The following is a 23,561-nucleotide window of genomic DNA, read 5'->3' as shown; positions in this document are numbered from 1 at the left end:
GCGTCCCGCCCCCTTTTACGACAGTCCCGAGCGCGACGCGACCGGCCACCTGTCCTGGCCCGCGCTCCGCCGCCTGCTCATTCAGAGGGAGGCGCGCCTTTCCCCTCTGCGGAGACTCCGAGGAGGGTTTCGCTCAGCCCAGGCTTGCACCTGCCTGCTCCCTGCGCGACCTTAGAGGCGAGACTCCGCCACCTGGATATCGCAGGGCCATGGAGAATCCCACCGGCCCTTGCTGAGTCAGTGCGGGCTGAGGTCCCGGCTTCGCGCTGGCGAGCCTGCGAGGTGGACTGTCCCGGTCACCGGCCTTCCCCCAGAGGGGGAAGAGCCTACAGGATCTGGGTCTAAGGCACCATCCGCGGCCGAGCAGTGGCGCTGGGGTCTGTCTGCGTCCTCCCCGCCCCCGGGGTGAGACAGACGGGACCACCCTAGAGCCTCTGGGGCAGGACAATCGGAGCCAGAGTCCCCATCTGGGCCTGCATGGTCGCCCGGGGCTGCCCGGTCCCCAGCCCGTGAGCCCAGACTGCGCTCTCCCTGTTCCCAGGCCAGCTGCTGGGCCGGGGCTGGGGGGCTTCTGGTGGCTGGGGCTGAACCGGCTAGGAACAGGCTTTAATAGGAGGGGTTCGGGTGGAGGAAAGGCTCCTGCAAAGGTCCTGCCAGAATCAGGTCGGGTGGATGGACGAGAGGACCGGTGTGGGCAGGCTGCGGAAGCCAGCGCAGGAGGCAAGGGCCGGGGCTGCTCATTACAGAGGCTGCTGGGGGCTTGTTCGAAGAGCGGCAGGGGGCACGGAAAGGCTTGGGGACACAGACACGCTCAGACTTGCGTTTCACCGGGCACTCTTCAGCTGCCTGCGGGGTGGCTGGACTGTGTGGGATGACCCTGCTTTGACTAGGTTAGGAATTATGACTGGTTTCCGGAGAGAACATTGGTTAGTGATTGGCTATGGGGGAGAGGGGGCGTTGAGCCAACTGGGGTCCCCCTGAAGCGCCAGCAAAGTCTCTGGTTTTCTCCAGGATCTGTTTCCTCAGTCCCTGGCAGGATTGGCTCCGCTGCATGCCATGTCTGTGTGATCCCTTCCAGCCAGAAACCAGGAGTTAATGACAACAAGCGCTCAGGCCACTGCCGTGGAGGGTGGACCACAACCCAGAGCTGCTCATGCGCCGGGCACCCTGGCCTCCAGGTCCCTCAGAAAGGCAGGAGCTGGAGGTGGGACTGGAGACTGTGGGAGCTGAGCCTGCAGCAAGTGACCAGGAGCCAGCTGGGGCTGGGCTTGTTCATTGACACCTCCCCCGGAGGTCGTGAGTGGGATAAGCAGCCCAGCTGCTGTGGCCAGCTGGGCAACACTGTCACCAGCTCCGGGGGTCTGCCAGGTGGGGTGGGGGCTGTGAGCCACAGCAGGAGCAAGCCAGGCCTGGGTTTGGACACCTGCTGCTCTGCCTCGTCCGGGTGCTGATGCAGGAACGCCCCTTCTCCCACCCTTGGTGCAACATCTGACCTGAACCAGCTTCCCCAGCCCAGCAACACTGCTCCCCTAATGTGGATGTCAACCTAAAGAAAGAAACTGAACCACAGTTCATACAGAGAGTTTGTGTGGGCCAAGGCTGAGAGAGCTGCCCAGGACACACCAAGTTGCCCTGGGAGTGCTTCCTTCAGCCTTATCACAAGCAAGTTTTTAAAAGACTGAAGGGGACAGGGAGTGGGCTGATATGAAGTCAGCGGGAATTCTGACTGCTTTCCAGAGAGAACCTTAGTGACTGGCTGTACAGTGTTGGACTACAGGGTAAGAGTTATGGTGTCCAGCGCATGGCTTTTTATGTCTACTTGGCATCAGTCTAGAACCCACAGAGCAATTGGCTTCAAGAGGTCTTTAGCTCAAGTGGGGTGGGATGTGACTGCTCTTTCATTCCAGTGCCTCTGTGGGCCAGATAATTAAAGGGGGCTCACATTCCTCAGATTTAAAAAGTTCCTTTTCGCATTAGGAGAAATATGTAATGTAGATGATGGGTTCATGGACGCAGCAAACCACCATGGCATGTGTATACCTATGTAACAAACCTGCACGTTCTGCACATGTACCCCAGAACTTAAAGTATATATATATATAAAAAAAATAAACTTCCATTGTGCTGACAAACACACACACACACACACAGTTCCTTTTCTTTTTCATGGACATGAGCAGTGGGTCACTGAGGCATGGGGACTCCTGGGCCACCTCTCGGTCTTCAGGAAGGCCCTGGTCTGGAAGGAGGGGTCTCATCCTCCAGAGCCCCAGGGATGGGTGATGCGTGTGTAGGAATGGGGGAGCTGGTGCACAGACGTGCGTGTCCCCTGTGTGTGTGGACACGGTGGGCGTCATGGCTCTTCACGTCGGGTGGTATCCACCGAAGGCCTTTGCTCTGCGGCCACTGTCCACCTCCATTTGGCCTCCCAAGTCCTCCAGGCTGGCTGGTGACACCTTGGGTTAGTGTGGGGTGACTGGTGTGTGTTGGGGAGCTGCAGGTCCCCTGTCTCTGATACAGGTGTGTCTGGGCAGACACCAAGGTTTGAAGGGATGGGCACCTGTGTGTATGTGTGTGTGCACGTGTGGCAAAAGGCTTTCCTGCGTGGCTTTTGTGTGGTCTGTCTTTGAGTGTCACATGTGCCTCTCTGTGTCTCTGTGAGTTTCCGTGTGTCAGGTTGTATGTCCGTTGTGTGGGCGGAGAGACAGCTCTGCCGTGGGGCCCTGAGCCATTGCAGGATCCCCACAGGCCACGCAGAGGTGCGCACAGCAGCTGACCTAAGCCTGCTCCTCCCAGAACATCAGGCTGCACCCAGGCCACCGCTCACTCCCTCTGTCTCCCGAGACTGCTCTTCACTGCCTGCCTCGCTGGCCCTGGTGAGGGGGAGGCTGCCTGCCCCCGGCCCCCACAACAGAGCTGCAGATGAGGATGCCGCCCGGCACAGTCTCCTGGGGCTGCTCCGCAGTGGGTGTCCCGCAGCGCGTGCTCTCTGACCCCTTGTTTCGGTGCCGGCCTTTTTAGTGTGTGGCACCAGGACGGCAGGGAGCTGCCACCTCAGGCTTCTCATTTTCATTCTGTGAGTAATCAGCTCTGAATGAGAGGGGCTCATTGTGTCTTTACTGTCCAGTCAGTCAGGCCTTGGCCTTGGTGTGTCTTGCATGTGCTTGACCAATGTACTGCCCATGGGGTCTGGTGGAGGCACAGCACCCTTTTGGAAGACAGGGTCTGTGCAGACCAGTTACGGGTGACATTTCCTGGGCACAGCTCTTGCCTAAGTGGTGTGGGATGGGAGGAGGGCAGGGCCTCCCACTGTCCCACCAGCAAAATGGGCAGTGTGGCCAGCGACTCAGGACCCAAGAGCATTTGCTCCAGGTAGCTAAAATGTTGCGGTGTTGGGTGCAAGAGTAGGATTGAAACCAGCCACCCAGTTGGTGCTTTGTTACCATCAGAAGTGTTTGCTGAGTCAAAGCAAATGGCCACTCAAAACCGAGTGGGCTGAGTGTGGTGACTCACACCTGTAATCCCAGCACTTTGGGAGGCCAAGGTGGGCAGACGGCTTGAGGCCAGGAGTTCAAGACCAGCCTGGGCAACAGGGCGAGAGCCTGTCTCTACAAAACGTTTAAAAAATTAGCTGGCGTAGTGGCATGTGCCTGAAGTCCCAGCTACTTGGGAGGCTGAGGTGGGATCGCTTGAGCCTGGGAGGTCCAGGCTGCAGTGAGCCGAGACTGCATCACTGTACTCCAGCCTGGGCGACAGAGCAAGAACCAAATAATAAATAAATAAGTAAGTACATCCATCCATCCACCCCAGAGTGAGTCAGCTGGGGCTGAGAAGGCATGCCTGCTGCTGCGTTGCTCCTCCCTGAACGACAGGATTCCCTGGTTCCAGCCAGGAGACGATGATCAACAGCAACTGCTATAGCGGTGCCCAGTTAAAACTCTTTAGTTCCTGTTTCTGTAAAAAAAAAAAAAAAAAAAAAAAAAAAAAAAGTGCCTAATTGCATCTGGCCACAAACCTTGCAGTGAAGAGAGAAAAAGAGATGAAAGCGACCTGTGAGGGAGGCTCGGGTTGGCATGCGGCAGGTGCTCTGTGAGTGTGGTGGGTGTCGGTTTGCGCTGTAGATGCTCAGGAAGTGAGGAGCTGTGGAGTGCTGACTGTGTACATGACGCCTCCGCTGGCTGGCCGAGGAGAGTTTCATGAAACAATGTTGGTGGACTCAGCCCTGAATCCCTCAGGCAGTCAGAGCGAAACCTCTTTTTTTTTTTTTTCTTTTTTCTTTTTTTATTTGAGACAGAGGGTCGCTCTGTTGCCCAGGCTGGAGTGCAGTGGCGCGATCTCGGCTCACTGCAACCTCTGCCTCCTGGGTTCAAGTGATTTTCCTGCCTCAGCCTCCTGAGTAGGGTAGCTGGGACTACAGGCGTCCGCCACCACACCTGGCCTTCTCTGTCTATTACAAAGTAAAGAACTTGAGGTTCCTCATGCAAAGCTGTAACTCCTGTAAAAGCAGGTGTGTTTGTTTTGCAGGAAAGAGGCCCCGTGCCACAGGGCTTTGCCCTGCATGCTCCAGACAGATCCATGCTGCTGGACCTTTCATCTCCTCTCCCGGAGATTGATCCCGTCATAGTGCTCTTTGGGAAAATGACAGGTGAGACCCTGCAGACCAACCAGCTAGGTCGGAAGCAGAGCCCTGGTGGCAGCATGGGCCTGGTTGCTGAAGTGTTTGGTGATGAGGGGCCGAGGGGTCTTTGCTGTGCCAGAGACCTCCAATGAGTCACACTGATGGCTAGTTAGAGATAATGCAGAGAAGACCCAGAAAGCTCAGGAAAGCCGTCCACAGTTGCTGCTCATCGTCTGCGCCACTGGGAAAGTGAGATGGCTTCCTTCTGCCTCGATGGTGTGAATATGGATAGAATTCTCCTGAGACCCCATGGGCAGTCAGTAATACATGCACGTTCCGAGGTCTGCACTTAGAGCCAATGAGAGGAGGAATGTTGCCGACAGGCTTGGGCAAAAGCCCAGTGAGACTCCAGGGGGCTGGTCCTCTGGCTGGCACATGCAGGATGAGAAGGAGTGAATGTCACTCAGGTGCCCAATGGCCACCCCCATGTCCCAAGCTGGCCAGGCCATGACCACTGTGCCAGTGATGTGAGCATGAGGAAAAACTTGCAAAGACCCACCAGGACTTGTGCAAAGGGTCTTCACCTCCACGGGGGAACCCTGACCTGCCCAGATTTGTTTCCTCATCTGCTTAGCGCCATGGACAATACGAGGGGCAGCTGTATCTTCCCAGGCCACTGTAACCCCAGCCTCGGTTTAGAATGGAAAGCATGCCTGCCCAGATGATGAGATGTCACTGTGTGTGTGTGTGTGTGTGTGTGTGTGTGTGTGTGCGCGCGCGCGCGTCTATGGCTACCATTACAAAGGACCACAGACAGAGGCCAACAACAGGAATGTGTTTTCTGACAGTGCTGATGGCCAGAGGGCTGAGATCAAGTTGTTCGTAAGGGTGGTTCTGTAAACCAAAAATAAAATTCTAAGACCCCTTCTCTTGGCCAAGGGCATTCCAGAGTTAGCCTGAAAAGCTAGTTCAGGCAGTGATGAGAAGCAGAGGTTGGACATGTCTCATTTTACCCTCCTCCCTTTTGGAATTCAGGAAAAGCTGACCAGCATTAACGTCAATATAGACCTTAAGTCTGATCAGAAACATATACAATCTACTTTCTCTGAAGCCTGCTATCTGGAGGCTTCATCTGCATAAAACTTTGCTCTCCATAATCCTTCATCATTGTAACCCAGACATTCCTTTCTATTGATTCCAGGTCTTTAGATAACAACTCTTTCAACTAATTGCCAGTCAGAAAACCTTTAAATCTACGTATGACCCCAAAGCCCCCTGCTTTGAGTTGCTCCGCCCTTCCAGACCCAGCCGATTGTAAATCTTATCTGTACTGACTGATGTCTCATGTCTCCCTAAAAAGTATAAAAGCAAGCTGTACCCGACCACCTTGGGCATGTGTCATCAGGACCTCCTGAGGCTGTGTCATAGCTGTATCCTTAACCTTGGCAAAATGGACTTTCTAACTGGATTGAGACCTGTCTCAGATACTTCGGGGCTCACAGTTCCTTCTGAGGGCTGTAAGGGAAGGATCTGTTCTAGGATTCTCCTTGGTTTGTCGATGGCTGACGTCTCCCTGTGTCTTCACAATGTCTTCCCTCTGTGTGTCTTGTTGAGAGATAAATTTCAGCCAAATCACATTTAAAAGAGTTTAACTGAGCAAAGAACAATTTGTGACTTGGCAGCCTCCTGAGCCAGAGTAGGCTCAGAGACTCCAGCGCAGGCACGTAGTGAAAGATTTATGCACGGAAAAAGGAGAGTGACCTACAGAAAACAGAAGTGAGGGACAGACACAGCCGGATGGGTTACGGCTTGGCGTTTGCCTTATTTCAACAGTTTGAACAGTTGGCCACATTTAATTGGCCAAAACTTGGTGATTGGCACAAAAGTAGGCTAGAGTCTGCTTACGGTTCCATTTAGGTTATAGTTTACAAAGTGCGGAGAAACCTTTAGGCTGAACTTAGAATATGTAAGGAGGTAGTTTTAGACTAAACGTGATTTAACAGTCTGTTTCCAAGTTTATTCTGATAAAGACACCAGTTACAGAGTGGGATTAGGGTTCACCCCAATGACCATGAGGTCATTTAACTTAATTACTTCTGTAAAGAGCCTATCTCCAAATACAGCCACCTTCTGAGATAACTGGAGGTCAGGACTTCAACATATGAATTGGAAGGGGAGATGAAATTAAACCCATCACAGTCACGAGGGTGAGATTGACGAGTTTGTTCTATCAGTACCTCCAGGCTGTTGGGGAACATGAATCTTCTCTTGGCCCCATAGTCAGCCTTTGGGAAACTCTTCAGTTCCTGGCAACAAGCTCCTGGAGTGGAAGACTAGACCCAGGCCAAGGGAAATGCCCTTCTGTGTAAGGCAGAGAAAAGGACCACAATGGAAGATCCAGACTAGGCTGGAGGACCCTGTGGGCCTGTCTGTGACACCAGGGTATTCCCAAAGAGATCGGTGATCTGCCCACAAGGGAGGTTCTCTCCCTCCCAGGCCACGGAAGGACCACACATTTAAAGATCCCCATCTTGGCCAGGTATGGCAGCTCATGCCTATAATCCCAGCACTTTGGGAGGCCAAGACGGGTGGATCCCCTGAGGTTAGGGGTTTGAGACCAGACTGACCAATATGGTAAAACCCTGTCTCTACTAAAAATGCAAAAATTAGCTGGGTGTGGTGGTGGGTGCCTGTAATCCCAGCTACTCAGGAGGCTGAGGTAGGAGAATTGCTTGAACCCGGGAGGCAGAGGTTGCAGTAAGCCGAGATAGCACCATTGCACTCCAGCCTGGGCAACAAGAGTGAAACTCTTGTCTAAAAAAAAATATATATATATATACACACACACATATATATATATAAATTAACAAAATTTAAGAATATAGTATTATTTGCAATGGGTACTATGCTGTATAGACCTCCAGAACTCACTCACCTTGCATAACTGAAATTTGTACACTTTAACCATCAACTTCCCATTTCCTTCTCTCCCCCAGCTCCCAGCAACCACCATTTGGTTCTCTTCTTCTGAGTTTGTCATCTTTAGGTTCCACACATAAGTGAGATTGTACAATATTTCACTTTCTGTGTCAGGCTTATTTTACTTAACATAATGCCCTCCAGTCCATCTATGCAGAGAAATGCAACTGATTTTTGGATGTTGACTCTGTATCTTGCTACGTTATTGAATTTATTAGTTCTAACAGTTTTTTAGTGGAGTCTTTACAGTTTTCTGTACATAAAAATATGTCATCTATAGAGACCATTTTACTTCCATTCTTATTTCTTTACTTCCTTAATTGTTCTGGCTAGGACTTCCAGGCCTATTTTGAGTAGAAATGGTGACAGTAGGAATTCTTGTCTTGTTCTTCATCTTAGAGGAAAAATGTTCAGTTTTTCACTGTTGAGTATGTTAGCTGTGGGCTTGTTACATGTGGTCTTTATTATGTTGAGGTATATTCCTTCTGTACCTAATTTGTTTGAAAAATTTTTTAAATTGTGAATGGGTGTTGAATTTTATCAAGTGCTTTTTAAGATAATAAAGGATTTTCATCCTTTATTGTGTTGATGTGGTGTATCACATTTAGTGACTCTTGTATATTAAAGCATCCTTGCGTCCCAGATATAAATCCCACTTGATCCTGGTGAATGATTCTTTTAATGCATTGTGGAATTTGGTTTACTAGTATTTTGTTAAGGACTTTTGCATTTATGTTAACCAGAGATACTGACCTATAGTTTTCTTATTTTGTAGGTTCTTATCTGGCTTTGATATCAGGATAATGCTGGCCTCTTAGAATGAGTTTCAACGTGTTCCCTTCTCTTCAATTTTTTGGAAGAGTTTGAGAAGGATTGTTATTCATTCTTCTTTAAATGTTCATTGAAATTCGCCAGTAAAACCATTTGGTCCTGGGATTTTCTTTGTTGGCAGATTTTTCATTACTGGTTCAATCTCTTATTTTTCTTTTCTTTTTTTTAAATTGTACTTTAAGTTCTGGGATACACATGCAGAACGTGCAGGTTTGTTACTTAGGTATACATGTGCCATGGTGGTTTGCTGCGCCCATCAACCCATCATTTATTTAGGTATTTCTCCTAATGCTATCCCTCCCCTTGCCCCCCATCCCCAACAGGCCCCCAGTGTGTGATGTTTCCCTCCCTGTGCCTGTATGTTCTCATTGTTCAACTCCCACTTATGAGTCAGAACATGCAGTGCGTGGCTTTCTGTTCCTGTATTAGTTTGCTTAGAATGATGGTTTCCAGCTTCTTCCATGTCCCTACAAAGGATATGAACTCATTCTTTTTTATGGCTGCATAGTATTCCATGGTGTATATGTGCCACATTCTTTATCCAGCCTAACATTGACGGGCATTTGGGTTGGTTCCAAGTCTTTGCTATTGTGAAGAGTGCTGCAATTCTTTACTTATTTATGATTCTGTTCAGATTTTTGATTTATTTATGGTTCAGTCTTGGTAGGTTGTATATTTCTAGGAAATTATCCATTTCTTCTAGTTTATCCGATTTCTTAGTGTATAATTGTTCATAGTAATCTCTTATAATCCTTTGCATTTCTATTATATCATCTGTAGTATCTCCTCTGTCACTTACAATTTTATTTGAGTATTCTTTTTTTTAGTTAATCTAGCTAAAGACTTGTAAATTTTGCTGATCCTTCAAAAGAACTCAGATTTATTGACCTATTCTATTGTTTTTCTATTTTCTATTTCACATATTTCTGCTATAATCTTTATTATTTTCTTCCTTCTGCTAACTTTGTGGTTAGTTTCTTCTTTTTCTAGTTCCTTGAGGGGTAAACATAGGTTGTTCATTTGACATATTTCTTTTTTCTTAGTATATGCATTTATTACTATAAACTTTCTGCTGAGAGATGCTTTTGCTGCATCCTATGCATTTTAGAATATTGTGCTGCAATATTTGTCTCAAGATATTTTTATTTCTTCTTCAACCCACTGATTGTTCAGAAGTATATTAATTTCCATGTATTTGTGAGTTTTCCAAATTTTTCCTATTATTAATTTATAATCTTATACCATTGTGGTCAGAATAGATACTATTATGATTTCAATCTTCTTAAATTTGTTAAGACCTGTTTTGCAGCTAACATGTGATCTCTCCTGGAGAATGTTCCATGTGTGCTTGAGAAGAATGTATATTTCTCAGCTATTGGACAAAATATTCTGTATATGTCTATAAGGTCCATTTGGGCTATAGTGTTAAGTTCACTATTTCTTTCCTGATTTGTGTATCATCTATCCATTATTGTAAGTGGGGTATTGAAGTCCTCCTACTATTATTATATTGCTGTCTACTTCTCTCTCCCATTCTGCTATTTGCTAAATATATTTAGTTGCTCTGTCCTCCTGAGGAATTGACTTATCATTATATAATAGCTTTCTTTGCCCCTTGTGACAGTTTTTGACTTAAAGTCTATTTTGTCTGATATAAGTCAAACCATCCTTGCTTTCTTTTTGGTTACCACTTGCATAGAATATCTTTTTCCATCCCCTCACTTTCACCCTATGTGTGTCAAAACTAAGGTGATTTGCTTGTGTGCAACATATAGTTGCATCTTTTTTTTTTTTGAGACAGAGTCTTGCTCTGTCGCCCAGGCTGGAGTGCAGTGGCCGGATCTCAGCTCACTATAAGCTCCGCCTCCCGGGTTTACGCCATTCTCCTGCCTCAGTCTCCCGAGTAGCTGGGACTATAGGCGCCCACCACCTTGCCCAGCTAATTTTTTTTGTATTTTAGTAGAGACAGGGTTTCACTGTGTTAACCAGGATGGTCTTAATCTCCTGACCTTGTGATCCGCCCGTCTCGGCCTCCCAAAGTGCTAGGATTACAGGCTTGAGCCACCGCGCCCGGCCGCATCTATTTTTTAATCTATTTAGTTACTCTTTGTGCTTTGGGGAATTTAATACATTTACATTTAAAGCAATTATCATTAGGTATGGATTTTCTCTTGCCATTTTGTTGTTTTCTGATTGTTTTGTGTAGTTCCTTTATTCCTTTCTTCTTCTCTTGCTGTCTTCTTTTGTGATTTGATGATTTTTTAAAAGTACTGTGCTTTGATTCCTTTTGCCTTATTTTGTGTATCTACAATTTTTATCTTTGTGATTACCATAAGGCTTACATAAAATATAGTTATAACAGTTTATTTTAAGCTGATAACACCTTAATTTTGATTGCATACAAAAATTCTACACTTCTTCTGTTTCCACATTTTATGTTATTGATGTTCCAATTTACATCTTTTATATTGTGTATCCATTAAAAATTCATGTAGATATAGTTATTGTTATTTTTATTACTATTATTTTTGAGACAGAGTTTTGCTCTTGTTGCCCAGGCTGGAGTACAATCTCAGCTCACTGCACCCTCCACCTCCCGGGTTCAAGCGATTCTCCTGCCTCAGCCTCCCAAGTAACTGGGATTATAGGCATGCACCAGCATGCCTGACTAATTTTGTATTTTTAGTAGCAACAGGGTTTCTCCTTGTTGGTCAGGCTGGTCTCAAACTCCTGACCTCAGGTGACCCTCCCACTTCAGCCTCCCAAAGTGCTGGGATTACAGGCATGAGCCACTGCACCCAGCCTATAGTTATTTTTAATACTTTTCTATTTTAACTTTTATACTAGAGTCAAAAGTGATTTATACACCACCATTACAATATTAGAGTTATGAATTTGACCATATACTTACCTTTACCTGTGAACTTAATATCTTAATATTTTAATGTTGCTAATCAGAATCCTTTTATTTCAACTTGGAGAACTGCCTTATAAGGCAGGTCCAGTGGTGATGAACTCCCTCAGAATTTTTTTGGTGGGGATCTGGGAAAGACCTTATCATCTCTTTTTCATTTCTGAAGGACAGCTTTACAAGGTGTAGTTTTCTTGATTGGCAGTTTTTTTCTTCCAACACATTGAATATAGCATCCTATTCTCTCCTGGCTTATAAGGTTTCTGCTGAGAAATCCACTGATAGCCTTAGTGAAGTTTCCTTGTATGTGATGATTTCCTTTCTTCTTGCTGCTTTTGAAATTCTCTTTTTGTCTTTGACTTTTGATATTTTAATTATAATGTATGCTGGTATTATTTTCCTTGGGTTGGCCTTTTTTGGGGCCTCTGAACTTCATGTATCTGGAAGCCCATTTGCCTCTAAAGATTTGGAAAGTTTTTACCCATTATTTCGTCAAATATACTTTCAGGTCTTTTCTGTCTTTTCTACTTCTTGGAAATCCATAATGTGTTTGACCCACTTCATGGTGGTGTCCTATGAGTCCCAAAGGCTTTCACTTTTTAAATTCTTTTTTCATTCTGATCATCTGACAGGATATTTCAAATGTCCTATCTTTAATTTCACAGATTCTTTCTTCTGGTTGATCAATCTGCCATTGAAGCTCTCTATTGCATTTTCATTTCATTTATTTATTTATGTTTTTGAGACAGAGTCTCACTCTGTCACCTAGGCTGGAGTGCAGTGGTGCCATCTTGGCTCACTCCAACCTCCACCTCCCGGTTCAAGAGATTTTCCTGCCTCAGCCTCCCTAGTAGCTGGGATTACAGGCATATGCCACCATACCCAGCTAATTTTTGTATTTTTAGTAAAGATGGGGTTTCACCATGTTGGTCAGGCTGGTCTTGAACTCCTGACCTCAAGTGATCCACCTGTCTCAGTCTCCCAAAGTGCTGGGATTACAGGCATCAGCCACAGCACCCGGTTTGCATTTTTATTTTATTCACTGTATTCTTCAGCTCCAGAATTTCCGTTTGTTTTTTTATTATTTCTATATCTTTATTGAACTTTTAGTTTTGTTCATCTATAATTTTCTTAATATTACTGAGTTGATATCTACATTCTAGTAAATTTCACTGAGCCACCTTAAATCAATTATTTTGAATTATTTGTCAGGCAATTTGTAGATCTCTATTTTGGGGGGTTGATTACTGGAGATTTATTATTTTCGTAGTGTCGTATTTGCTGATTCTTCATGACCTACGTAGACTTTCATTAATGTCTATGAAGAAGCAAGCACACTTTTTTTTTTTTGAAACAGAGTCTTGCTCTGTCACCCAGTTGGAGTGCAGTGGCACGATCTCAGCTCACTATAACCTCCTCCTCTCAGGTTCAAATGATTCTCGTGCCTCAGTCTCCCAAGTAGCTGGGATCACAAGCGTGTGCCACCACGCCTGGCTAATTTTTTTGTATTTTTTGTAGAGACAGTGTTTCACCATGTTGGCCAGGCTCATCTTGAACTCCTGGCTTCAAGTGGTCTGCCCTCCTTGGCCTCCCAAAGTGCTGGGATTACAGGCATCAGCCACCATGCCCAACCTCTCTTCCTGTCTTTATAGATTGGTTTCAGCAGGTACAAACCTTTTCCTGCTGGATCCCTTGACTGGATCACAGTCAAGTGGGCCTGGAACCATACTGCATGGCTGCTGCCTGGTCTGCAGCTGAACCTCTAGTTGGCAGGCCTGCTATCAGGACATAGGTTGGTGATGCAGTTTCTGCTGTATCCTCAGGAGGACTGGATTTCCTCTAAGACCCTGATTGAACAGGACTAGAGCCACGTCATGGGGCCACGTCTACTTCCACAGTCGTCTTCAGATATCAGGCCCATTACCAAGGGCATGCACTGGTATAGCTCCCTGTGGGTCCCAGACTGAGCTCCTGCTGGTTTACTAGGTAGGTTCATGGGAAGACAGGACTGCCTGCAGGCCACAGTAGAGCAGGGCTAGAGCCAGATCACAGGACAGCTTTGGTGACCACATTTGGGTTCAAGATTGGTGGTCCTCTTATTAGGAGAATGGATGCTATGTCTTTCACCAGCTCCCAGGATGGGCTGGACTGTGCCCAGACTGTGGCAAAGCAAGACTGGAATGGAGTCACAGGGCCACTTTAGTGGCTGAAACTGAGATCAGCAGGCCTATTACCAAGGGCACATAAAGGCATCACTGGATTCCTGGGCAGGCAAGACTGACTGTGGTAGAGTGGGGCTGAAGCCAGGTCAGGGCTGCTTTAGTATCTGCAGTCAGGAGTAAGGTTAGAAGGCCTGTTACTGAGGGCGTGAATGGTCATGGTTCCTCCTAGGTGCTTAGTGGATGAGGCTAGTTGCAAGACCATGATCAAGTGGAGCTGGACCCAAGTCCATAGAAGGACAAAGCTGCTTTCAGTCTGAAACTGGGAACCTGTCACTGGTGTGTGGATCTGCCTTCTCAAAGCAGCTCTTCTTGGTTTTGGGCTTTGCTAGAGTTTTGCAACCTCCTGCCTGGATACTAAAACTCCTGCAAAGGCAGTTTTGTCCATGAATGGCTGCCAGATCATTGTTTGTGTGGGGAGATGTTAGTGGAGGACCTCCTATTCTGCTGTCTTGCTGATGCCACCCTAAAATGATTATTTGAAATCTTTGTCAGGCAATTTGTAGATCTTCATGTCTTTGGAGTCAGCCACTGGAGTTTCATTTATTTCTATGATGGTGTCATATTTTCTCAAGCTTCCTGTTCTTTGAAGACTTAGATTGTTTTCTTCATGTTTGAAGAAGGAGTCATCTTTTCTACTCTTTACTAACTTTGGGAGAGAAAGACCATCAATTAGCTAAGCTATAGATTCCGGGGGTCTCTCAGTCCTTTTCTGTGGGTAGTCCTGCTCTATCACCCTTGTTCCCTTTTAAGGGGGATGTCTTAGGATTTTGTCCCTTGTCTTCATTTCACAAATGAATAAAACAACCAGACCAGACATAAGTAAGGAAACAGAGCACTTGAGAACACCTGAAAAAACAACTAGACCTAACAGACATACACAGGATATTCTATCCAACAACATAATACACATACTTCTCAAGCATACATGTGACATTTTCAGGGTAAACCATATAACGCATCACAAATTAATTCTCAATAGGGGCTGGGTGCAGTGGCTCACATCTGTAGTAGTCCCAGAGTACTTTGGGAGGCTGAGGTGGGTGGATTGCTTGAGGCCAGGAGTTTGAGACCAGCCTGGCCAACATGGTGAAACCCCATCTCTACTAAAAATACAAAAATTAGCTGGGTGTGGTGATGTGTGCCTGTAATCCCAGCTTCTTGGGAGGCTGAGGCAGGAGAATTGCTTGGGAACCCAGGAGGCTGAGGCTGCAGTGAGCCAAGATTGTACCACTGTACTCCAGCCTGGGTGACAGAACGAGACCCTGTCCCAAAAAAGAAAAAAATCTCAATAAATTTAAACAGGTAGCTATCCTACAAAGTATCTTCTCTGGCCACAACAGGATAAAGTTAGAAATCAATAACAAAAGATGAAAAAGTTCACCAATTAGTAGAATTTAAACAACACACTCTCAAACAATCAATGGATCAAAGAAGAAATTATAAAACTCTTAAAGACAAATGAAAATGAAAGCACACTATATCAAAACTTATGGGTTGTGGCTGGGCGTGGTGGCTCACATCTGTAATTCCAGCACTTTGGGAGGTGGAGGCAGGTGGATAGCTAGACGTCAGGAGTTCAGGATCAGCCTGGCCAACATGGTGAAACCCTGTCTCTACTAAAAATACAAAATTTAGCTGGGAGTGGTGGTACGTGTCTGTAGTCCCAGCTACCCAGGAGGCTGAGGCATGAGAACTGCTTGATCCCAGGAGGCGGAAGTTGAAGTGAGCTAACACCAGTGCACTCCAGCCTAGGTGACAGAATGAGACTTTGTTTCAAAAAACAAACCAACCAACAAAAAAAACACAACTTACGAGTTGTGGTGAAAGGAGTGCTAAGGAAGAAATTTATAGGTATAAACACATTAAAAAAAAAAAAAAAACAAGAAACATCTCAATCCAACAACATAAGTTTACACAGAAACTAGAAGAAGAATAAAACTAAACCCAAAGTTAGCTGAAGGAGGGAAACAATAGAGATCAGGGCAGAGATAAAAGAAAAAGAGAATAGAAAAACAATAAAAAACATAACCAAAGTTTTTTCTTCAAAAAGGTTAAAAATAGTGACAAGACTAAGAAAAAGGGAAATGATCTAAATTACTCAAAACAGAAATGTATTTGAGGATATCTGTATATTGCTCTGTCTGTCTATGTTTTAGAGACAAAGTCTAGCTCCACTGCCCCAGCAACAATCAGATGCAATCATAATCAGTGGCACAATTAGCTCACTGCAGCCTTGAATTCCTGGGCTCAAGGAATCCTCCCACCTGAGCTTCTACCACTACACCAGCTAATTTTTCTTTTAAAAGACAGGGTCGGATGGGCATGGTGGCTCAGGCCTGTAATCCTAGCACTTTGGGAGGCCGAGGCAGGCGGATCACGAGGTCAGGAGATGGAGACCATCCTGGCTAATATGGTGAAACCCTGTCTCTATTAAAAATGCAAAAAATTAGCCAGGTGTGGTGGCGGGCACCTGTAGTCCCAGCTACTCAGGAGGCTGAGGCAGGAGAATGGCATGAACCCAGGAGGTGGAGCTTGCAGTGAGCCGAGATGGCACCACTGCACTCTAACCTGGGCAACAGAGCAAGACTCTGTCTCACAAAAAAAAAAAAAAGAGAGAGAGAGACAGGGTCTTTCCATGTTACTCAGGCTGACCCTGAACTCCTGGCCTCAAGTAACTTTCCCACCTCAGCCTTCCAAATTGTTGGAATTACAGGCATAGCCCACCATTCCCAGCCTAGAAAGGATTATAAAAGATTCCTATAAATAATTGTATGCTGATAAATTGGATAACCCAGATGAAACAGATAAATTCCTAGACACACAAAACCTACCAAGACTCAATTATAAAGAAACAGAAAGTCGGAATAGACCTAACCTAGCAAGGGAATTGAGTCAGTAGTAAAACAATCTCATGACAAAGAAAAGTCCTGGACCTGATAGCTTTACTGGTGAGTTCTACCAAACATTTAAAGAAGAACTAACACTGATTCTTTTCAAGCATTTCCAAAAAGTAGAAGAGGAGTGAATACCTCTTAACTCTTTCTATGAGGCCAACATTACCCTGATACCAAAGCCAAAAACACTGTAAGAAAATAAACCAACAGATCAATATGCCTCTGATCATTGATGTAAAAACCCTCTAAAAATACTAGCATTGGCCGGGCGCGGTGGCTCAAGCCTGTAATCCCAGCACTTTGGGAGGCCGAGACGGGCAGATCATGAGGTCAGGAGATCGAGACCACCCTGGCTAACACGGTGAAACCCCGTCTCTACTAAAAAATACAAAAAACTAGCCGGGCGAGGTGGCAGGCGCCTGTAGTCCCAGCTACTCGGGAGGCTGAGGCAGGAGAATGGCGTGAACCCGGGAGGTGGAACTTGCAGTGAGCCGAGATCCAGCCACTGCACTCCAGCCTGGGCGACAGAGCGAGACTCTGTCTCAAAAAAAAAAAAAAAAAAAAAAACTAGCATAATGGGTGGAGCACGGTGGCTAATGCCTGTAATCCCAGCACTTTGGGATGCCAAGTCAGGTGGATCACCTGTGGTCAAGGAGTTTGAGACCGGCCTGACCAACATGGAGAAACCCCGTCTCTACTAAAAATACTAAATTAGCCAGGCGTGGTGGCACATGTCTATAATCCCAGCTACTTGGGAGGCTAAGGCAGGAGAATCACTTGAACCTGGGAGGCAGAGGTTGCGGTGAGTTGAGATTGTGCCATTGCGCTCCAGCCTGGGCAACAAGAATGAAACTCCATCTCAAAAAAAAAAAAAAAAAAAAAAAAAAAAAAAGGGTAGGAATTATCTAAGGAGGTGAAAGACTTGTAAAATGAAAACTATAAAACATTAGTGAGAGAAATTAGATATAAATGAACGGAAACATATTCCATGTTAATGGATTAGAAGATTTTATATTGTTAAGATATCAATAATACCCAAAACAATCTATAAATGTAATGCAACCCCTATCAAAATATCATGATTTTTTTTGCAGAAATAGAAAAACGTAGCCTAAATTCATATGAAATATCAAAGGGCCCTGAATAGCTAAAGCAATCTTGAAAAAGTAGAACACAGCTGGAGAACTCACAGTTTCTGATTTCAAAACTTACCACAAAGCTACAGTAATCTAAACAGTGTGGTACTGGCATGAAGATAGACATAGAGACAGATAGAATAGAATATAGAGCGCAGATTTACAGTCAAATGATTTCTGATGAGGGTACCAAGACCATTTAATGGGGAAGAACAATCTTTTCAACAACTGGTGCTAGGAAAACTGAACATCCACATGCAAAGGAATGAAGTTGGATCTTCACCTAATAGCACAAACAAAAATTAACTCAAAATGGAACAAAGACATTAATGTAAGACTAAAACAATAAAACCCCTAAAGGAAAACATAGAGGAAAAGCTTCATGACATTGGATTTGGCAATGATTTCTTGCATATGACACGAAAAGCACTAATAGCAAAGGAAAAAGTAGACAAATTAGACTTCACAAAAATTAAATATTTATGTGCATCAAAATACAATATTAACAGAGTAAAAAGGCAACCCACAGAATGGAAGAAAATATTTTAAAATCATATACCTGATAAAGGTATAATAGACAGAATATATAGAGAACTACTAAAACTCAACAACAAAAAAACCACCAACCCAATTTAAAAAATAAGCAAAGCAGCCAGGCACTGTGGCTCACACCTGTAACCCCAGCACTTTGGGAGGCTGAGGAGGGTGGATAACTTGAGGTCAGGAGTTCAAGACCAGCCTGGCCAACATGGCAAAACCCAGTCTCTACAAAAAATCACAAAAATTAGCATGGTATGTTGGTGCATGACTGTAGTCCCAGCTACTCGGAAAGCTGAGGTACAAGAATCACTTGAACCCGGGAGGTGGAAGTTGCAGTGAGCTGAGATCACAGCACTGCCCTCCAGTCTGGGCGATAAGAGTGAGACTCTGTCTCAAAAAAATAAAATAAAATAAAATAAAGGATGTAAACAGACATTTTTCTAAAGGTATACAAATGGCCAGCAAGCACTTGAAAGGATGCTCAACATCACGAATCATTAGGAAAATGCAAACCAAAACTGCAATCAGACACCACCACACACCCATTAGGATGAATAGTATGTTAAACAAACAAACAAACAACAACAACAACAACAAAAAACACCAGAAATTACAAGCGTTGGTGAGGATGTGGAGAAGTCAGAACCCTTCTTCATTGTTGGTGGGGCTGTATGATGGTACAGCGGCTGTGGAAAACAGTATGACGGTTCCTCACAATACTAAAAATGGAATTGCCATATGCTTCAGCAACTCCACTTCTGGGTAGATACCTGTGAACCTGAAATATCTCAGACAGGTCTCAATCAGTTTATTAATAGAAAGTTCATTTTGCCAAGTTTAAGGACACACCTGTGACACAGCTTCGGGTGGTCCTTGATGACATGTGCCCAAGGTGGTCGGGGCACAGCTTGCTTTTATACATTTTAGGGAGACATAAGACATCAATCAATATGTGTAAGATGTACATTGGTTCAGACTGGAAAGGTGGCACAACTCAAAGAGGCAGGGTCATCCAGGTTATAGGTAGATAAGAGACAAACGGTTGTATTCTTCTGAGTCTTTTTTTTTTTTTTTTTGAGACAGAGTCTCGCTCTGTCGCCCAGGCTGGAGTGCAGTGGCGCGATCTCAGCTCACTGCAAACTCCGCCTCCTGGGTTTACGCCATTCTCCTGCCTCAGCCTCCCGAGTAGTTGGGACTACAGGCGCCCGCCACCTTGCCCGGCTAGTTTTTTGTATTTTTTAGTAGAGATGGGGTTTCACTGTGTTAGCCAGGATGGTCTCGATCTCCTGACCTCGTGATCCGCCTGTCTCGGCCTCCCAAAGTGCTGGGATTACAGGCTTGAGTCACCGTGCCTGGCCTCTTCTGAGTCTTTTATCAACCTTTTACTGAATACACAATTTGGTCTGGCTCAGTGAATTTGCATTTTTACATAAACAACAGGCAGAGGAGGGAATCCAATATGCATCTGATTCAAGTGAGCAGAGGGATGACTTTCTGTCCTACATATTTGAAGATCAGTTATCAGTTTATATTGCCAGGGTGAAATTCAACAGAACTGTTTTAGGGTAAAGATGTTGAGGCCCACAGGAACTTCCTTGTAGGTAAATTGTAAGGGAGGCATGTAGCTGTTTTTGTTTTGTTTTGTTTGAGATGGAGTTTCACTCTTTTTGCCCAGGCTGGAGTGCAATGGTGCAATCTCAGCTCACTGCAATCTCCGCCTCCCGGGTTCAAGTGATTCTCCTGCCTCAGCCTCCTGAGTAGCTGGAATTACAGGTCCATGCCACCATGCCCAGCTACTTTTGTATTTTTAGTAGAGATGGGGTTTCACCATGTTGGCCAGGCTGGTCTTGAACTCCTAACCTCAGGCGATCTGCCCCCCTCAGCCTCCCAAAGTGCTGGGATTACAGGCATGAGCCACCATACCCAGCCACTGTCTTTAATCTTTGTAGCTATCTTATAGGAATAAAATGGGAGGCAGGTTTGCCTGACATAGTTCCCAGCTTGACTTTTCCCTTGGCTTCATGATTTTTGGGTCCTTAGATTTATTTTTCTTTCATATACCCAAAAAGAATTGAAAGCAGGTTCTCAAAGAGATATCTGTACATCCATCTTCACAGCAGTATTACTCACAATAGCTAACATACGGAAACAAGCCAAGCATTCATCCACAGATGAACAGATACACAAAATGTGGTCTGTGTATACAATGGACCATTATTCAGCCTTAGAAAGGCAGGAAATTCTAACACACGCTACTACACGGATGAACCTTAAGGACATTATGCTGAGTGAAAGCCACAGTATGATTCCACTCACATGAGATATGTCGAATAGTCTAAATCATTGACAGAAAGTAGAATGGTGCTTGCCAGGGCCTGGCGTGAGATGGGAATGGGGAACACTGTTTAGTAGGCACAGAGTTTCTGTTTTACAAGATGAAAAGGATTCCAGAGCTCGGCAGTGGTTATGGCTGCATAACATTAGGCTTGTACTTAATATCACTGAACTGTACACTCAAAAATGGTTAACGTGGTAAATTTTATGTTATGAGTAATTTACCACAGTAGAAAAAACAGGGGGAAAAGGTGGAGGAGAAATACTTTCTCACATACATAACAGTTGAGGGAAGTTGTCTCCAGGATGCCTACCTCTACCTCACAAGAAATGTTAAAATAATTTCTTCAGCGAAAAGGAGAATGATGTAAGTCAGAAACTCAGATCTACAGAAACGAAAGAAGAGCAATAGAGCAGGAAGAAAGAAGCTAAAATAAAAACTTTTATGTTTATTCTTAATATAGTTAACAGATAACAATTTGTTCAAAATAGTAGTAGCAACAATGTATTTGATGACTACAGCTTACATTTAAGTGACATGCATGACACGGAACCGGAGAGAGGAGTTAGGAATATTTTGTTGTTGTGAGATACCTGCATTACCTGTGAGGTAGTGGAGTGTTATTTGAAGGTGGACTTGGATTGGTTGTAAATGTGCATTGTAAACTCTGGGACAACCACTAAAAAAAGTAAAAAAAGAAATGTAATTGACATGCTAAGAAAGGAGAGAGGCCGGGCGCAGTGGCTCACACCTGTAATCCCAACACATTGAGAGGCTGAGGCAGGAGGATCAGTTGAGGTCAGGAGTTTGAGACCAGCCTGGCCATCATCGTGAAACCCCGTCTCTACCAAAAAATACAAAAATTAGCCAGGCATGATGGCACATGTCCATAGTCCCAGCTACTCGGGAGGCTGAGGCAAAAAACCCAGTAGGCGGAGGTTGCAGTGAGCCAAGATTGTGTCACTGCATTCTCCAGCCTGGGTGACTTGTGGTCCCAGCTACTTAGGAGGCTGAGGTAGAAGGATTGCTTGAGTCTGGGAGGTTGAGGCTGCAGTGAGCTATGATCAAGCTAGAGCACTACAGCCTGGGTGACCAGCAAGATTCTGCCTCAAAAAAAAAAAAAAAAAAAAAAAAAAATCCTTAACATCACATGGCCAACCTTATTCAAGAGCCCAGGGTGTCTGGGCCCCTTCAGAGTTAAATTTCGGTGAAGTCAACACACAGCGCCTTTCACCGTGGTCACTGGAGGTTCCCTCTTCATTTCTCCTACACTCTTCACTCTCCCACCAGATCGCCCCAGGACTCCTCTCTCTTGCCACTGATGAACTGCTGTGGGAAAAACTTAATGGCCACTTTCCACTGCCCATCCTCCTGGACATCCTGGCAGCAGTCCGGGTGAGGGGCTTACCTGCGATTCCGAAGATCCTCTCCTCTCCGGATCCCGACATCAGAACCTGCTCCTCCCTCTCTGGATGCTCCTCCCCAGCAGCGTTTGCCAGCAGAGACTCCTCTGCCTGGGTTTACAGTCTGCAGTGCATCGCAGTTCAGGTCTGGCCTTATTATTCTATCACTACACTTAAAAACATAACCTCTGGGTGATGTAATCCTTTTCCAAGGTGTTAATTCTTATCTCCATGCGTATATGCCCAAGGTTTTATCTTCATTCAGAAATACATAGATGTAGAATTGCTTTGTTGATTTTCTGGCTTGGTTGTTTGATAGACATTACATATTAAAAACAATCCAACCCCCAAATCTTCCTCTATTTGACTGTGACCCAGACTTGCTGTCAATAAATCACACCTGTGTGTTTTTTTTTTTAATTCCTTTAGAGACAGGGTCTCCCTCTGTCACCCAGGCTGGAGTACAGTGGCACAACCATAGCTCACTGCAGCTTCAACCTCCTGGGCTCAAGCAATCCTCCCACCTTGGCCTCCCCAAGTGCTGGGATTACAGGCATGAGCCACTGGCCCTGGCTCAGTTAATTTGTGTATTAGTCTAGGACTCTGGGAGAGTTTCCTTATCCTATATGTCCCTATGTCCTAACCAACCTGTGACCCAGTCCTGTTCATTCCTCCTCTAATATGGATCTCCAAATGTTCCTCTTTATTTCCACACCAACCCCCAGCCCTTAACCTCTTGGCCCTTGAAAGGCCTCTGGGGAGTTGTTTTTAGGTTTTGGCTTCGAGGAATGAGCCTGCTGAGGTCATTCAGGTCCAGGATTTTGTGTGAACATAAGCGTTGTCAGGGGAGGTCCTCCAGGCATCCTTGAGTTGGATGACTCCCTAGAAGGACTCAAAGAACTTCATGAAGCCCATCTCCCTGAAGGACACCACCTGGTCCAGGGCCCCACCATAGATCAGGTCATCAGCATAAACTGCCCACAGCCCCAGCTACTAAAAGACACTCTTATCAGGCAGAGTAGTTCAATGGTTTCTGGGCTTCCTCCACGGAGCCAGGCAAGGCCAGATATTCTCTTGGGAATGAGCAGGTTCTGAGCATCCCAGACCGACTGCATTAATTCTCTGCCACACTGTACATGTTCATTTCTCTGGGGCAAATGCCCAGGAATTGAGTTGCCAGGTTGTTCTGTAGTTGCATGTTTTGTTGGTGGTGGTGGGGTTTGCTTTATTGGGAGGGGGAATTGCCACACTCTTCTCCAGGGCGGCTGTACCATGTTACATTTACCCAGTGTTGTGTGAGTCGCCCGCTTTCTCCCCATCCTCACCAGCTTTTGGTGCTGTTTCTACATTGTGTTTAAGGCATGCTGATGGGTGTGTCACGCTGCCTCACCACGATCTTAATGTGTATTAGTCTGCTTGGGCTGCCGTAACAAAATACCACAAGCTGGGTGACTTCAACACCTTAAACTGTTTTCTCACCATTCTACAGGTTGCAAGTCCCAGACCAAGGTGTGGCAGCATCAGTTCCTGGCAATGGCCCTTCCTGGCTTATAGATGGCCCCTGTCACTATGTCCTCATGTGGGCTTTCCTTGGTGGGTGTAGGTGGAGAGAATGGGAGCCAACTCCCTGGGGTCTCCTCTAACAAGGACACAAATCCTGTCTTATCAGGACCCCAACTTATGACCTCATTC

The 23,561-nt window shown here is 45.5% G+C and overlaps 1 long non-coding RNA gene across 1 annotated transcript; it reads left to right on the top strand.

Annotated features, from left to right (window-relative positions):
- The first annotated feature begins 33 nt into the window (after window positions 1-33).
- Window positions 34-22,476, top strand: LOC140709145 (uncharacterized). Its single transcript, XR_012089536.1, has 3 exons — window positions 34-3,076; window positions 4,525-4,645; window positions 21,757-22,476. It is a non-coding gene; the product is annotated as an uncharacterized lncRNA (long non-coding RNA).
- The last annotated feature ends 1,085 nt before the right edge of the window (window positions 22,477-23,561 follow it).

Source organism: Chlorocebus sabaeus, chromosome 19 (genome assembly GCF_047675955.1).
Source record: "Chlorocebus sabaeus isolate Y175 chromosome 19, mChlSab1.0.hap1, whole genome shotgun sequence".
Classification (NCBI taxonomy): Eukaryota; Metazoa; Chordata; class Mammalia; order Primates; family Cercopithecidae; genus Chlorocebus; species Chlorocebus sabaeus.
The sequence above is the reverse complement of the archived record's forward strand: the minus strand, read 5'-3'. Positions and strand labels throughout refer to the sequence as shown.